The sequence below is a fragment of the Pecten maximus genome, chromosome 15, assembly GCF_902652985.1.
Source record: "Pecten maximus chromosome 15, xPecMax1.1, whole genome shotgun sequence".
NCBI lineage: Eukaryota > Metazoa > Mollusca > Bivalvia > Pectinida > Pectinidae > Pecten > Pecten maximus.
The window spans coordinates 10689436-10703210 of NC_047029.1; the positions used below are offsets into that span (position 1 = coordinate 10689436).

The 13775-nt window shown below is 34.4% G+C and overlaps 2 long non-coding RNA genes across 2 annotated transcripts; both read right to left on the minus strand.

Annotated features, from left to right (window-relative positions):
- Nucleotides 1–7134: 7134 nt before the first annotated feature.
- On the minus strand, nt 7135–10210 carry LOC117343122. The gene is made up of 3 exons (XR_004535960.1): nt 8869–10210; nt 8105–8178; nt 7135–7485 (listed from the first exon to the last, which is right to left on the minus strand). It is a non-coding gene; the product is annotated as an uncharacterized LOC117343122 (long non-coding RNA).
- Nucleotides 10211–11389: 1179 nt separating this feature from the next.
- Nucleotides 11390–12979, minus strand: LOC117343123. The gene is made up of 3 exons (XR_004535961.1): nt 12685–12979; nt 11874–12060; nt 11390–11453 (listed from the first exon to the last, which is right to left on the minus strand). It is a non-coding gene; the product is annotated as an uncharacterized LOC117343123 (long non-coding RNA).
- Between the last annotated feature and the right edge of the window lie 796 nt (nt 12980–13775).

A 13775-nucleotide genomic window follows, 5' to 3' on the forward strand; every position in this document is an offset into this window, starting at 1 on the left:
TCCTGTCTACAAATCAGTGGTCCTTATAAAGCTAATATGAATAAATATGTAAAATCGTATATATATATAATTAAAGTAGGCAGTGGCACTATTTACCGTTTCTATAGTACTAGTATATATCATGCTTGTATTATCAATGAAACATTGTATACTGTATTACTTTATTATGCATTTATGATAAATGTATACGAATATTATTTATACTTAATAAATATGTCAGTGTTCATATAGATTTTATCCTGGGGCTCATATCGAGGATTTGTATGAAGAATTTCTTTTAAAAAATCTTGAAAATATAGTGGTCAATGTAATGAATGTTAAAATACCAGTGCATAAACACTGTGATTATCATTTAAGTAAATGTATTGCATTCTGCTATTATTTAATGATATATCATGTAATGTGTTCTTCTATATAAAGATATATATATTGTTGATTGATATAATGGTATGATTGTCTATCACTATCTGTACAATTGTATATGGCTACTCTCTAATGTGTCTTGCAACACAAGGAAACAAAAGAATTTGAAATCTGAAATCTAAAAAAAAAAAAAAAAAAAAAATAATTGCGAAATTGAAATTTTCGCGTCTTTTTAATTGGCGGTGTTAAAATTTGACAGGTTAAATTTTAGCGATCTATATACGGAACCGCCAAATCGCCAAATTAAAGCCCCGCTAAAATTTCCCGCTATACGGTATTCCAAAATGTCGTCTGCCAGCCATTTTGAATATCAAAGCAAATTCAAAAGTTACAGAAGTCAATACCGACAATTCCCAACACACATTCCAGAAAATTCAAACATCAGATGCTGATTGACTGACAAAAACGCTGTACGAAGGTACCAGTTCGCTAATACCTCCTGACAATACCAAATTTTATTTGACTGAATGAACCTATAACAACAAACGATGTTGTGGTTTGCTGTGTTGAATATATGTTGGAATTTCTAGCAATGAAAAGGAGAGTACTGCTGGAAAGTCGGTCTAATTACTCTCCCGATTCCTGATGCTAGGAAGTCTTTATTACTAATGGTGAATTCGTCGTATCCATTAAAAATATGCCGTTTATCTTTTTTAAAGATATTTCTTGTTTATCTGTAGTACTTGGTCATTCTATTTAAAGTAGGAGTGCATATTTTTGTTTTTCAAATCTTAAAACATTACTCGTTATTCTCGTATAAATGAATAACCTATTACAAAAAATTCTTACTCAAGAAATGGCTACAAACCTCAGAAACACATCTTCATAAGGGATTCGTTCTCATAAAACAACAGATGATTCACTAATCTAGTTCAAATTATTTGTCTTTTCTTTAGCTTTAAACTAATTAAAATGAATCTGTAGTGTTCTGTAGACACAATTCTCAACTCACAGCGGCCTGCATTCAGCAGTTCTCTTGATATTACAGATTGTCTCCCTTGACGTGCTGGCACAGCTTAACTTGACTGTGCCAAGAGTAACAGTGACATCAACCGAGCAGAAGCCCTCGTTTACATAAAAGTTATAAACATTGTTTGTCACGCTTGGTTTACTTGTGATGCAAGTACCTTCAATAAACTAGGACTTTAAAACTGGTATTGAAATTTAATGTATTTTGATGAATTTTCAAATAACCATAAAATATTTGTTTTAAATATTAAAAAAACAACTAATATCCTTTTAAAATATGAGAAGTTGATGGGACTTGGAGTCTGCCTTGTACTAGAAAAGTTTAAGCTTATTTGATATAAATAAACATTGATAACGAGATGAAAAAAAACTAAAAAAACTAAAAAAAAATTTAAAATATAAGAAGCTGATGGGACTTTGCGTCTGCCTTGTACTAGAAAAGTTTAGGCTTATTTGATATAAAGAAACATTGATAACCATATTTATTGAGTCAAACATAGCCGTTCAGCTCCGTCAGGTTTGGGTGTTGGAGTGGTCTGTCAGAATGGGAGGTAGGGGAAATTAATCTTCTATAATGACACTTGACTGAACTTTAATTTAAAAATTTTAACCAAATTAATTAGTTATTAATGCATTCTGAGAAAATTGGCTGAAAATACAGTAAAGTTTTCTAGATCTCTTAGATTTCAAATGGGGAATGCTCACAACATTAATACAACTCAGATCAATGCTAACAGGTTAGCCATGCTTGTGTACGTGAGTCTAGAGTCATGTCTGAAAAGAAAGGTGTTACAATCTGTTTTCATGAGGCCCGAATTCCGACCAAAATGGTAATACTGCGGCTAATATACAAGTCATAGGCGAAACCAACAGAACTCTCCGACATACGAAATACAGACAGCTTCACAAACAAATTGTATTGGCCTATAAAAATGTTGGGGGACTTCGAACGGATCAATTAAAAATCTTATAAAGATGATTAACTTGAACAAGTCTATGTCTATAGTCTCCCATGTTTCAATTTTAACTTGTACTTCATGCATTAAGCTTAGAATGCAGCATTTTAATGGGCATGGCTGTGCAGACACCAAAGGTCAGAGTCACTTCAATACGTTTTCGTTACCTCATACAACTAAATAGCTTACGATATGTTACTAGCTAGTGACTTCAACCCCTTCCTCACTCATTTTAAATTCAAATGATGTGGCAATGCTATGGTGCTATTATATAGGATAATTGTCAGTTAAGAGCACATGGATACTCGAAAGTCATTGTGGGGCTTGTTTGGATAGAAACTTGGTCTGTCCGACCCAATTATTATTTTGGGGAATTTTCCCTATACTTTCATAAATACACATTTTCCTTCAGTTTTTGATTTGCGATATTTTATTAAGTAAATATGAAGTCTGAAATCTGAAAACAGGTCAAAATGTAAACATTTATGTAGATTTCTTTGGGATAATGTGGCTTTAAGACATAACTTGTTATCATCGTATGTATGAAGAACATATTCCATATGTTAATTGCTCAAGAAAATGACTACAAACCTCAGAAACACATCTTTGTTAGGGATTCGTTCTGGTGAAACAGCGGATGATTGACTGATTTAGTTGTGTGAGTCTAAATTCTTTGTCTTTTCTTTAGTCGTAATGTCATTAAAATTAATCCATAAAGACAAAAGTCTCTTGATATTACAGATTGTCTCCCTTGATGTGCTGGCACTGCTGAACTTGACTGTGCCAAGAGTAACAATGTCCTCTCCCGAGCTGAAGCCCTCGTTTATCTATACGTTATCAATATTTTTTTTTCACATTTGGTTCGCTGGTGATACACAATTGTACCTTGAATAAATTAGTATTTTAAAACTAATATACAAATTCAATGTAGTTTTATTAACTTTTAAATAATTGTACAATAAACATTCAAAAATGATTAAAAATCCAATATCATTTAAAAAAAATTAAGACGCGCTTAAGGGACTGGGGGGTCTGCTTTGAACTAGTGAAGCTCATGCTTTTTTGATGTTAATAAGCATGGATAACTGGATTTAATCTTTGTATCAAACATAACCCTTTCTGCTCTAGTGGGGGTCTCTGAGTGATATGTCGTCATAGTTCCGTTACATCTGAATAGTATTACCGATTTCGCATTCTTTTCTATATTCCGGATATAGAATCCACTTTTTTCATGAAATCCTATTAATTGTAGAGAGTCTTGGGGTCTAACATTTTCCATTACATGCTATTATAAATCAGGTAATGTCCTTGCTAGCTTACAGGTCACATACGCCGCCTTACGCCATTTTCTGTTTTATCTGAGCATTTCGAACTATTTTAAACTCGTAACACTATGTGAACTTGGTCTGTCTACTTGATGGACAACAGAAGACGTGCTTAATTGTATACGGAATGTACAAGTTACATCCAATTGTTAAAATCCTTCAAATGCCCTGACCAGTCGAATGTCGTTTCCTGTCTCGAAATAGGGGCGATTATGGCTCTACTTGAGACTTAAAACGGCATAACAATTTCGATGGATGTCTACGAAATATTTTTCTTTGTAATATTATTGCTTTTGTAAAATGAAAAAAAATATAACCTTTAAGTTTTGGTGTAATGTAGGTGAAAAACCCATCAAATTATTGGCCAAGAATTTCTAGATTACTCTGATATTTTAAATAATGTTTTTTTTAAATATGTTTTTAATGCAAATAACGTAAACAATCATATAGCGCCCGTTTTGAGTACCTACCTGACGATCTACATATAGTATAAGAGGGGCCAAAACCCAACTCCGCCTATACGAATACTCCGGTTATTTGCATATTTTGTCATGGAAAAAGGGCTATGCAAATAAGCGGGTTGCTCTGTAGTTACAATCGATCAATGATATACATGTGCAATACTGTTTGAATGAATAACATATACACTTCACAGTCAAACAGAAGTACCTGACAACGTCTTTACTATTCTAGTAAGTTCTTCACTACACAAAACCTTATATGAAAATAAAAATAAGTCGGTCAGGACATCAATTGTTTTCCCCATTATAATGTAAATTCTTGCATCAGAATACAATCACTGCCCTACACAGTTGGTAAGAATTGTAATTGCTGTGATTCGTAAGAGTCTATTTAACTGGGAACCTTTTCCTCTTTTTTCCCCTGGTGTATCCCCTTTTAAACTATATCTGTTTGTACCCCTAGCCGAGACAAATCATTGTGCATTGATTGGTTCTTCCTGATTAAAGCTTGCTTTCATTGAAGGAATTAATGGAATTTAGACTCGAGCAAGCTTTTGATGAATCTGGTACAGTATCTCCTTCAAAACACCTCATCTATCAAACAAATTTGGGGTTCCCCCTCTTTACAGTTCCCACTTAAAACTGCGTAATGATGATATAGCTGTGAACCACTTAGCATGCCAAGAAAAATTGCGAGAATGAATGAATTTCATGTCGACAACAGCTTTGTTGAATTTGGTGACCACAGGATCTTTAAAATAATATTTGCCTACTAATGTTAACCCTGTGTTCCTCTCTTGTGATGATGATATTGAAGAACAAGAAACAGAGACATTGAATAGTCTTCAATTAAGAAATAAATATACTGACGATTGTAACAAGCAGCAATAGTTCACAAGTATGCTGTAAGATCAGCGTGATGAATGTCAATTTTCCATTTCTGGATAGTAATATCCCGCGTCTACTACCCACAGTATTTACACTCCCAGTTGATGTAGGACATGTTCCTACTATCGCAACATCCGTGACAAAAGACAACTACTGACAGGGTAATTAACAACACAAAGTTTCGACAAATACGAGATAATAAGGACCTTGGAAATAGTTTATGGTCCACATCACGATATTATTTCGAAATACATCTGTATCCCTATTTCTTCCAGAAAACCTGGTCGTACACTCCTTGTAATTTTTCTCTCTATCTTTTATTGTCATGTTATCGATTTAGCTTAAGTATTAGTATTTTGCTTTAGAAATCTCTGATTTCCCTGTGTTTACATCTTCAATTAAATACTAAGAGAAGCATGAACTGTGTGTCTTTGTGTCTGTATGTACATTTACACTATCGTACTGCGCATGTGAGTTAATTTTGCGTCCCATTATGTTGCTCATTATTTAAGAGTTAACTGTAATATTGTTTTTACGTTATTGAGCAATAACACAAAAAAATGGGGTGTACTCTGAATAAACCGCGAAGCGAAGCTTAATTTTCATTAAGTTTAACATGTTTATTTTGCTCCAGATATTTAAAAACACATCGATAAATACAAAATCCCGTGAACAACTATTACTCCGCTACTTCCGGTATAACTGAAAGTAGTTCCTTTTATTTTTTTTTATGTTATGAAATGATAACATAATGTTTTGAGCCAATGAAAATGCTTGTTACAAGCAAAATTAAATTATAGTGTATTCATATAAAATAAACATTGTTGTACATTGTTGCAACTTGAATATTCCGATGACGTCACATTGTTTACAGATCCTGCCTTGCGTCTGCACCGCCTGACACGAAGGCTTCATTTGTGTTTTAGTGTTTTTGTTAGTTTTCCTATATTTCAATTGATCAGGTATCATGAAACAACCTCAATCAATACGAGATGTGAATGTTATTTAAAAAAAAAACGGCATATTGCACATAAGATTTAAACTTTCACTTTGTCAGTGCATTTCGTGATTGTAGCTTGGATCGGCTGTCATGGCAACGACGGTGGTTTTAGCACAGTGTTGAATCTACAAACTTGTAATATGTACAACCGAAAACTTCTAACTATAACTATACCTTATGTCTTTGGAAATCATCTGTAAATAGCTAATTGATTAAATAACGATCCACTGCATTCGTCTATTAACGTTTGTTCGATTTCTATACTTAAAACACTGAAGAGTTCCAATATTGAAGCATAGAAATTAACACTTGCTCTATAAATCGTCCTAGAGCACCCGACTACCCAAAATCAATACTTAAAAACAGATACCAGTTTATAACGCTGTTACGAATAAATAGAAGAATGTACAGCAGTTTCATCGGTTTCTAAGTACGATGAACACGTGCATCACGTCTGTTTGTCCGGCAAAATACGTTAGTCGGGTGCTCTGGCCATGTTTACCGACCAAGTGTTAATTTAGTCCTTCGTGGCGGTCACATGACACGTGAGAACACGAGGACCAACAAAAACATCCCGAAAAGGACGTTGGGCACCTAACATTAAAATCCGATGGAGAAAACAAACAGAACTAACGGGGAAATTATTAAATAATGAATTTATTGAAAAACATAACGATTTTGTGCGTTGTTTATATCCCATACGCATACTCCCACACATTCCATCCAGTACGCATACTCCCACACATTCCATCCAGTACGCATACTCCCACACATTCCATCCAATACGCATACTCCTACACACCATCCAATACCATCCTCCCACACATTCCATCCAGTACGCATACTCCTACACACCATCCAATACCATCCTCCCACACACCATCCAATACCATCCTCCCACACACCATCCAATACCATCCTCCCACACACCATCCAATATCATCCTCCCACACACCATCCAATACCATCCTCCCACACACAATACCATCCTCCCACACACCATCCAATACCATCCTCCCACACACCATCCAATACCTCCCTCCCACACACCATCCAATACCACCCTCCCACACACACCCTACCACACGCACCCCCCCACCCACACACTGTCATGTCCATCTTGCAACGCACACATCATCACAAGAAGAAATAACGACTAGATTTTTAGGAAAGACAAAAGACACAGAACTTTAAACAGTTCGACTGTCCTAGTTCATCTGGTCTATCTGTCCGCGGCCCTCCGGACAGTCGTCTGTACCAGTTCCTCTAGTCGACCTGTGCGCGTACCTCCGGACAGTCGTCTGTACTGGTTCATCTGATCGACCTGTACGCGTCCTTCCGGTCAGTCGCCTGTACCAGTATATCTGGTCGACCTGTATGCGTCCTTCCGGTCAGACGTCTGTACTGGTCTATATATACAGGTTCTACTGGCCAATTTGTACCCGGTTGGTAAAGGATTCAACCTAAAACAACAAAAGGTACTTGGTACCATATGATCGAAGATAATATATATTATTATTTGTTTTATTATGAACCACCGTTATAAAGTGCCCTGTGCTGGATATTTGGTCAACATATTTTTGATACATACGAGGTGGACTAACGTTCGTCTTCACTTTGAATAAAACGGTTGATATATCAATGATTTTCACGGTGTTTTTGCGTGTGCTTTCAGGTCAACGATGGTGAAACAAAACTGTACAGCCATATGCTCTCGATGTTAAGATTGCGGATATATGAGATACATGTCTAAACATATTTCCTCATTGGTCGTAACTGGTTATCAAGATTTATGGGTCAAATGTTGATTATGTAAGACAAAAATCTCGAAATCATTTTTTCCCCTATCACTGATCAATTTAAATATTTAAACATTATGGGAATATATATTTCGTCAAGTAATCATTTGAAACTCATCTGTTAGTTGTACAGCTACATGCAGACCAACATTTTTCATGCTTTCAATTTTTTAATGGAAAAAGAACGCTGAATTGAACATTATTGTCATTTTAAAAATATTTTCCAATTAGGAAGGTGTCATAACTACCTAAGGTTGGTTAAGCCTTAAAACAAAATAGATACCTTGTGTATGAAATGTGCTATGTCACGCATCTCTGACCTCGAGATCGATATCTTCTGTCGAATTTAGGAGCCACCTGCATCATAAAGAAATGTTCAAGTAATATTATTTTATTATTTTAATTCCAAATCAAATTAAGAAGGATCATTCGTCCTACAAATATAAGCAAACTATAAACCAAAAACCATGAAACTAATCTTAAATCAAAAGGTAATAAGTTTCAATATGAAACAAGTTCCTACCAATAAACAAAAGCCACGTTTGGTAAAAGGACATACTGGTAGGGTTAAATATATATTTGTTTCACGCGGGGTTAAAGGACGTATAGGTAAATTTATTTTCCACTCTATGCAGATATCATCTCTTCATATCATTATTATGTCGATATTATTCGTTGTTTTAATATATTTTAAACAGGGTAGCTGGATCCACGGCTAATTTGCATTTATCTAACATTTTACCTTATTTTTGTTTAAGTGGATGTGCTACGATAATTTTTTTTTTTATTTCTATGTAACGGTCACATGTCTAATATCCACATACTTATGCTTAACAGCAATATCAACACTCATTAATCAGCCGAAAATGTTATCGATATTTGTAATTTACTACTGAAAACTTTTAACAATTGAACCAATTATATACCGGAGATAAAACGAAATCAAATTCGACAAAACGAGATCAGAATACGAAAAATAAAAAAAGAAAAAGTATATATATATTAAAGACGAGACATAATTGGCACAACTTACATGTATATACGTACCTCTATTTTTGCAACATTTTCTTTTGTTTTCCGTTGTGAAATTGGCATCTTGTTTTATGACATCTTTAATTGATGGACAAGGCTGGAAAACAACTTGTGACTTGCTTTGCTGAAGTGCCACCAAAACAAGCAACAGGTGCATTTGATATAAATATGGCGTTGTTAAAAAAGTATATTACCACAAACTTTAATTTCAAATTAATCAAACCACGCTTGTAAACAATATTGTACATCAAATCAATATCCATATTTTACATCATTACTTTATCGTAAATTACGTAACTGCTTTCAAAGAAAGACATTAATGAAATTTGTATCAATTACAGACTGCGTTTGTTGATGCGGCTCCGATTGAAGCTCAACGATCGCACCCAATATTTAAAAAGAATATAATATGCTTACCGTCTGTGAACAAATCTTTATCTGTTTAGGTCTGTGTATACCACATTATACTGCCTACAGATAGATTAAAGTCGACTGAAATAGTATTTCCATAAATGTATATTAATAACATCGCAAGAACCATATAGTGATAATATACTTACATGATACTTACATGTATTATCGCTGTTGTAACGTTTGGTAGTGATGGAAGCAACACATCCTCAGTCTGATTAATGTTTCCCTCAAACAAGATAAAATGCAACATTCACGAGCACAAAATATTGGTGTTATTGACAATTTTGTTGCTGTCGTGTATAGGCCAGTTCTACTTACTTGTATGTCTTTCGTTTCATTTGTCGCTTCCTAATCCCACGGAATGGTTTCTTCTTAAGGAGTCAAAACTATATAGCAAAAGGGTGGAAAGCAGTAGTTTTTCAAATATTGATGTTTCTGATTATGTTTTGATGAATCTTGTCCAATGAAACACCTGCCGTGTAAACACGTATATCGGTTAAATACTTACGGTATATATACACGGATGTGATCGGTCATACTTTCCTCCCTTATGTAGAGATACCATGGATTTATCAGAATCTTTGTCTTCGGAGCTTCTCTCGAATTAATGTAGCCATTTGGTAATAAAATTCATGAAAAATGTAATAAAAACAGAAAAAGGAAAACCAACATAAATAAATAAACAAGTTGAATGTCCACTCTTAAGAATAGATTAACGCATATGTATTGCCTTCAACAGCAAATTTTCATATTCAATATGGTCGAATGAAACCTCGCATAGTTAAGTTTTGTTTGCATTTAAAGAGGCCGAAAGAATGCGGAATCAATCCTTAGAGCTATTTGAATCTGGAAAGAAATGTGTTAGATAATTAACTGATTATTTTCATACCTGTTGGTACAGAACTGGTGGTAAATCCAGTTGAAGATCCAGGCGTTGAGATGGTGCTAGTAGTTGATAGTGTTTCTGAAATGTAATGATAATGTTATGTTAAAACAATGATATCGAGTTATACGTTTTGTACTGAAACAACATTGTCTTTAAAACCCCCAAATATATTTCAATAATGGGGCCTATCCTTTGAAATTTTTCACGAATGCGTAGCACGAGTGAAAAAATATCAATATTAGAACCACGATTGGAATATATTTGGTAATACTTCATAGCCAAACATACAGGATCAGCTTTTGATTTCCCCAGCTGTTTGTTAGCAGTGTTTTGTTTGGTTAGATCAGAAAAAAGTTGTAATTTTCACAAGTGAAAAATACCACTTTGATCAGATGCATACTTTTATTTTTATTTTACGGTAAAAAATTAATAAATACATATTTATATCTTAAGAGTTATTGTGCATTTTGTTTAATTGTTGTACATAAGTACTTCAAATGGATGTAGAAGGATAGTTCTATCTTGAAAAAGTTTTTTAGAAATATTATTTTTTTGTCTGGACCTTAGAAACCATAAGTAGGTTTCATCACAGTTTATTTTGAAACAGGCATTAGAAAGGTTTTCTTTCTTTAAAATCAGACTAAATAACTATTTCACTATAGTTATCTTATTATTAAATATTTACAGATATAGGATTAATGATACGTTCAGCATACTTCTCAGAACCATGCCAATGCATTGGTTATTTGATATTTAAAACAATTTGAAAAAATAGCATTCAAGAGAAAGATAATGATCAGAGGTTTCACCAAGTAACCTCTTCCATCCATCGAACAAATACATTTACTGCTCTTGTTACTGTCTACTGAAGTAGTGCTACACACTTCAATATATCTAGTCTCTATATAAAATGTATGCTTTTAATGACAACAATGCAAACAATGTTTTTTGAAATATTGGAAAGCACGTCAGAACGTTTTGTTTTCAATATCAATTCGTGACAAAACCAGACGATTGGAACATGCGTAGTTCACGTCCAATTAACTGACTTATATGTACGTGTAGTTCCAGCGAATTTTCCTTTGCTAATACTTGTGTTGAAATAACATTCTGAAGATCACAGCGAAAAATGCAGGCACCATATTACGATCACCTAATACACAGTTATGTAAAGTGAATCGGTATAATACAATGTATTAATGTGATATCGTTTATTTTAGTAAAATGTTATATGTACCAGTCGTCGTCGTCGTCGTTGTTGTTGTTGTCGATGTTTCGGTGGTAGATGACGGCGTCGTTTCTGTGGATTCACAAATATTTGTTTGCATGAGATTTCATTCTCCAATATCTAACATCATGCATTGCAAATTAATAGTTTAATATTTTCTGTTATTGTATTTTATCAAAATTGGCGACTCTTTCATAATCAATAACACTTCACACTGTTCGGATATATGTTTACCGATCGTAATTAAAACAACGTAAATTGACAAGCAGACAGACAACAATATCACATTAAGAGTCTACGAACTAATACATACTCACTTAATACTGTTAGGTAAATATGCCGCGTTCTCTGGACATTATGAAAATGCTGAAATACATTCAAATGCCGCTATTCTAACACGATCACTATCACAGTGCTACTCGCAATAGCTATTATCTCTGTCGATGGAATCAATGGATTCCTTCTCACGTTTGGCATATCAATCATGCTTACTTGTGCAAATATCAACGAGGAATTCTCCAATAGTTTCAGATGGTTCGCTGGGGGTTGTTGTCGTTCCAGGTACTTGAACCGGTTTAAAGGTGAAAATAAATCCTAGAGTCTTGTCCAACTTGTCTAGAGACCATGAGCGTTCATATGTCTGGTCGTTATCGGTAAGTCGCTCTATCTCCTCCAGGGGCTGAAAAGGTAAAGAGGATCATTGCTCCGTTAGTCTTTTGAACAGGTAAAAGTTCATGAATGAGCAGTTTAGATGTATGATAAATTATCATATAACTGCCCTTTTCTACTATGAAATACGATAATGTCATAAATATCGTAAGATACATGTGTAATAATATTCTTGGGATCTCTTCAATAATTCATGACAATACAATTAATATATGGCGTCGGTGGTATGATTGGCTTCATAGCGAATCACATACCGTCCGTGTCGAAATTCGCCTGTCTTATATAGAAATCAACTTGAGTGAATATCGTCATTCTCATGAATACGAGCTATGTGATAAACAAAAGCTTACACTCGTGACTATATCGTATGTAATTTATCAAATTCGCTGAACAAATTGTTATGAAATTAGTCTAAATGCACGTGGCATATCAAATTATTGAACTCGTTAGCACAAGACACTTGAGTTAGTTCCTTTATTTAAAGAATACGTTTTCTACATTTTTCAGTTTTCCGATGTATTAGTCTTATTCAGTGAAGCTTTAGTTGAAATGAGATATTCCGTGTGCTGTCGACTGTGTTCTTTTTTGTTGCTTACAATTGCAACACATACTCTGTCTTTGCATAGTTATATACCTTAATGGTGACGTCGTTGTTTTCATCAATCACAACGATATCCACTGTAACTTCAGTTTGAGTATATGAGTTTGGTTCGCTAAAGACTACGAACAAGGCTGCTGGTTCCTCTTCCAAAAGGCCAGAAACATCCTCTATTGGTTGTGGGAGAGTAACATTTACTGTAATTTTTTGTGTATTGCCTGGCTTTACAAGTTCTGAAAGTTTGGGAATATCTTTCAAGTTTGTAAGCAATACATCCTCCTCAGTTCCATCAATATATTCAATAGTGATTTCAGTTGGAATATCTTTTAAAATGTTGAGGGACATCGGTATCGGTCATCGAACTGTTCTCTGCACATATACGGGTGGTAACTGGTGGAACTGTAGTTGTTGTTGCAGGTGCCGTTGTTGTTGGGATCCCTGTTAAACATAAGAACATTTATTAAAAAATAATATTGAATGTTATGAATATTTTGATACAGAAAAAAGGTAGAGGTTAAGTGATACGTTCAATAGGCTACTCAGAATCGTGTCAATGTATTGGTTATTTGTTATTTGAAACCGTCTTAAAAGATGAACACTTCCAGAGAAAGATATTAATGAGAGGTTTCACTAAATACCCTCTTCCATCAACCGAACAAATACAGTCATTTACTTCTCCTGTTACTGCTTACTTAAGCAAGTGCTACACACTTCAAAATATCTAGTCACTATATAAAATGTATGCTTTTAATGACAGCAATACAAGCAATGCTTTTGAAAAATTGGAAAGCACGTCAGAACGTTTTGTTTTCAATATAAAGTCGTGACAACACCAGACGATTGAAACATGCGTAGTTCACGTCCAATCAACTGACTTACATGTACGTGTAGTTTCAGCGAATCTACTTTGCTAATACTTGTGTTGAAATAACATTCTGAAGATCACAGCGAAAAATGCAGGCACCATATTACGATCACCTAATACACAGTTATGTAAAGTGAATCGGTATAATACAATGTATTAATGTGATATCGTTTATTTTAGTAAAATGTTATATGTACCAGTCGTCGTCGTCGTCGTTGTTGTTGTTGTCGATGTTTCGGTGGTAGATGACGGCGTCGTTTCT